Here is a 4,724-nt window from a genome sequence, read left to right on the forward strand (position 1 = left end):
TGTTTTAATGTCAAAGTTTTTCTAAAATACAGGTGTCTGTCTCGTATGGGTAGCCATATATTCTTTGTTTCGATATTCAGATGATCTCTCTCATCGTATCCTCATCCTTGGACTAAACCTAGAAGGAATGCACGTCCTTCGTCATTAATTTGTTTCATCTCCCTTTGGCGCTCGGCATTTGGAGGTTCGAAGAGCTCCCAGCAGTCCATCTTCCCCCGAGCCCCAGGAAGGTTTTGCAAATTGCTGGAATGAAGTCAGAAACTCTTTGAAAAATCATGATCAGTCAGAGATTACAGAACCATCAGAATGTGAAAAACAACAGCACACTCTGTTATAGAGGTACACTTCTTCCACATATTTTTTGAAAAAATCTGCAATAAGGCCAGGCAAGAGAGCAAGGGCCGGGGTGGGCGGGGGGGGGGGGGGGAGGAGGGGGGATGGGGGAAGGGGGGAGAGGAGGAGGAGGGGACCTCCAGCTCACTCACTCCTCCCTCAGCTCAGCGGCACACCCATCGTTGCTGTGTTAAACCGGTGGGGCCGCATTCCAGGAATTCTAAAGAACTTTGTTGTTCCTCTCCCAGGGGACAGAAGGGACGACTCTTTTTTTTTTTTTTTTTTTTTTTTACCCCGTTTTGTTTTATTTGGTGGGGACCGCTCTTAGTTGTGTATTAATGAGAGGAAACTGTTCCCTGAATCACTCCCACCCCCCTTTTTTCGGTGCACCGGAGGAGAGAGGGTCTCTCTGTGGATTGGTTTCCACTGCCCCAGAACTCAGTCGGTAGACCAGGTCGGCCTTAGAGATCTGCCTGCTTCCGCCTCTCCAGTAGCGCTGTGACTTAAACCATAAACCAACCACCCCACTCAGCTGGATTTCCTCTCTCTCTCTCTCTCTCTCTCTCTCTCTCTCTCTCTCTCTCTCTCTCTTTAACTTTCATTTTACCCGTGGGTTCACCCAGACCATAATAAAAATACAGGATGGGACCAAAGGCCCAGGCCAGGAAAAAGGAAAAAGGAAAGAAAAGAAGCCAGGCAAGGTGGCACACGACTTTTATGACAGCATAAAAGGAGACAGTTGTAAGTTCGAGGACAGCCTATTTTTTGTTTGTTTGTTTAATAAAATTTTTATTTTTATATTAGTTACAGTTTATTCACTTTGTATCCCAGCTGTAGCCCTCTCCCGCATCCCCTCCCAATCCCATCTCATCAGGGCTGTCTGCATTGCCCTCCTCTGTGGCCTGGCAAGGCTGCTACCCCCAAGTGAGTTCCTGTCAGAGACATTCCCTGTTCCACTCATTAAGAAACCCACTTGGAGAGGGAGAAAAGCAAGCAGGCAGGCAGGCAGGCAGTCAGGCAGGCAGGCAGAAAAATATTTTCTCTCTACACAAGCAATCCGAATCTGCTTTATTAATGAAATGAAGAAAAGTACACAGTACTAACTACCTTTAAAGACCTCTTTCAAATGCCTCTCTGCGTGTGCCTGCTTTTAAATATTTAAGGGGGGGGGGGGTGAATCCGGGCCATGCAATAAGTCTAGGCCAGATTGGGCCCCAGCTCTGAGAGGGAAAATCGAGAGACAAGCCCCCTATATCTCTGACCCAGAAATTATCTCGAAATGACAACCACCAGAGAAGGAAATATCATTTTTCTCCAGCAGATTCTCACTGGTATAATGTTATAATGTAAGCAGGCAGGCCCCGGGCAGATTTTGGGTGGGTGGAGAGGATCAAGGAGGAGTTTGGGGTAATGGGAACACCCACCCCCGACAAATAACACAGCTGAACTTTGCTGACTCTGTTTTCCTGCCTATCCAACCACTCACTCCCAGCTGGACAAAGGGGAGCCGCCTATATGGTTATGAGACGCCATCCTCCATACTAGGTAGATTTTCCAGCAGAGCTAGTAGTCTCAGGAGGCTCCTGCCAGTCAGTCAGTCAGTCAGTCAGTCAGTCAGTCAGTCAGTCAGTCAGTCTTCTTGGAAACCCCAGGCAATTCTTGCAATTTACAGTTTCATCAGTCCCTGGGGTGTGCTTATTTAAAACCAGAAAATCAAAGATAAGATGAGAAAGGTGTGTGTGTGTGTGTGTGTGTGTGTGTGTGTGTGCGTGTGCGCGCGCGCGCCGTGCGTGTGTGTGTGTTGGGTGTTGGAGACCATAATTTCAGCTTTATTTTTTTTTTTATTTTATTTATTTTTATCTATCTCCCCACCCCCACCCCCCAGATGAGGACCAAACAACCCAGGCAGGACCTTCCTTTCGCTTGCTAAGCAGGCGATCTACCTACCACTGAGGGAAATCCCCAACCCCAAATAATTTATTTATTTATACTTTTATTTTATGTGTCCGATCACCTAGATAGAACTGAAGTTACAGACGAGCTGCCGCGTGGGTTCTGGAAATTGAACCTGAGTCCTTTGGAAGAGTACCCAGTGCTATTAACCACTGAGCCATTCCCTCCAGTTCCTCCGGTCAAGCTTTCCCTAGAAATTAAATATCGGTTGAATATGTCGAACCGAACCGGAGCCGGGCGTGGTGGTGCACGCCTGCCTGAGAGGCAGAGGCAGTTTGGAGGCCCTGTCTCTCCACTGGGAAAGAAGACTCCGCTCCCTCCCCATCTGCCCTGCCGATCCTCCCCTCCCACCCCCACCCCGTCCCCCACCCCGATCGATCGACCCCCTTCCCCGCAGCCCGCCCCAAATCTCAAGGAGGGAAACTGTGAATGAAGGCAGATCCTTTAGCTGTGAAGAGTCACCCTCAGATTTGTTCAGGGAGAAGTGGATACTAACCATTATCCAGCCTGCAAACCCAGAGGGGGAGAAAAATGAATGCCTCTACTCTACACTCCCAGAAGAGCGATGGTCAAGGGGCACCCACCTTGCAGGCGGGTCGCAACCTTCTGTAACTCCAGTTTTAGGGAACTCTCACATACGGAGGCAGAATACCAGTTAAAGAAAATAGAATAATCGGGGAGGGGGGGGGTGGCATATAAAAAGAACTTACAGCCTTCCTCAGAGGGGTCAATTTGAATTTGCCCGAAGAAGACTAGAGAGAGGAACCAGAGGTTCTTCTAAGAAGCCCAAGTAAATCTTGAAGGTCACTTGCAGATCTTCAAATGGAGTGAGTTTTAAAACAAATCACAGTGGAAAAACACGACCCACCACCACCACCACCACCACCACCACCACCACCACCACCACCACCACCACCACCACCACCACCAAAACAAGAACAAAAAAAAAAAAAAAAGAAAGAAAGAAAGAAAGAAAAAGAAAAACAAACAAACAGAACCCCAGAGATCTTGCACCTGCCTGAAGAGTATACCGGCTGTTTTTCCAGTCCCAAGCGCACGCGCGCGCACACACACACACACACACACACACACACACACACACACACACACACACACACGAGTGGGCAGTGGTAAAAATTAGCTCACAGAGAGAAACAACATAAGTCAATGAACCAACTAGAAACTTCGTAGTCATTCATTTATTTATTGTAATTGAGCGTAAAGTGAAGGGGGGGGGGGGTGGCTCAGGTGGGCTGGGAAGCAGGTAGATAGAGTACCACCTGTGAGTCAAGAGGAAGAGGAAGGAAGGGCCATCTTCTTCTGCTGGAAAGAGGTAGTCTTTTGTTTGTATGCGTGATTGCGTCCCGCCTCGAGAAGGAGGGCAGTCAGTCAGTCCAGCTGGCTGTGCCGGGGCATAGCAGTCCCACACCTCAAACTCCTCTTTCTGGCCGTGCCTTTGATTCTCGCCTCCGTCCTGTCCTGTTCGCCAGGGTGGTCAGGGAACCCTGCATGGATAGCAAAAAGGAAGCATGTCAGTGGGGAGGAGTCCATTACGTTTGGCCCCGCAAAGCAAAGCAGAGTAGAGCAGATTGGTCTATTTGAAAGAACGATTCCGATTCAAATTTTTAGAGAACACCATGCTTCCCAATGCCCATCTCCTCTCCTCCGTGTGCCCTCCCGCCCCCCACCCCCGTTTCCCCCTTGGCTCGGGCAGACAGTGTGCAGGCAGGCTGATAAGGAAGGGCCAATCGCACACACCTCGAGGAGCGAGCGAGCAAGCAAGCAAGCACCGCCGCACACTGTTATGATGGCGGGGAGAGAAAAAAGAGAAAGGTAACATGCTCAACCTTTACCTAGACATTACATATCAGTTAAAAAAAAAAAAAATCAAAATGGAGCAGGCAGGCAGATCTCTGAGTCTGGGATAGGGAGGGAGGGAGGGAGGGAGGGAGGGAGGGAGATAAATACACACTGGAGAGATGGCTCACAACAGTCTATAATGGAGTTCTGGCGCCCTCTTCGGGTACATGCATGCAGGCACATTTAATCAGCCATTCATGTTAAAAAAAAAAAAGGGGGGGGGGGGCGGGGCTGGAGAGATGGCTCAGAGGTTAAGAGCATTGGCTGTTCTACCAAATTCCCAGCAACCACATGGTGGATAACAACCATCTATAATGAGATCTGTTCTGACCTGCAGGCACACATGCAGGCAGAACAATTAATAAAGAAACAAACAAACAAACAAACAAATCTTAAAAAAAAAAACTGGTCGATCATACATACATAGAAAGAAAGAGACAGTTTATTTATTCAGTTCCCCCCCCCAAAAAAAAAGAAAAGAAAAAACTGATCGATCTAATGTATTAATCATATATTCATACGTAATAAATATCTATTATATATAAACATTATATATTATATAACGTAAATGCACATAT

At 47.8% G+C, this 4,724-nt stretch overlaps 1 long non-coding RNA gene across 1 annotated transcript in view; it reads right to left on the reverse strand.

The window, feature by feature from the left end:
* Nucleotides 1-3,470: 3,470 nt before the first annotated feature.
* The window catches only part of LOC132654169 (uncharacterized), a 2,099-nt gene continuing 845 nt past the window's right edge, over nucleotides 3,471-4,724 (reverse strand). The window contains exon 2 of the long non-coding RNA XR_009591801.1: nucleotides 3,471-3,791. This is a non-coding gene — a long non-coding RNA (uncharacterized LOC132654169). The remainder of the gene's footprint in view (nucleotides 3,792-4,724) is intronic.

The sequence above is a fragment of the Meriones unguiculatus genome, chromosome 5, assembly GCF_030254825.1.
Source record: "Meriones unguiculatus strain TT.TT164.6M chromosome 5, Bangor_MerUng_6.1, whole genome shotgun sequence".
NCBI classification, from domain to species: domain Eukaryota; kingdom Metazoa; phylum Chordata; class Mammalia; order Rodentia; family Muridae; genus Meriones; species Meriones unguiculatus.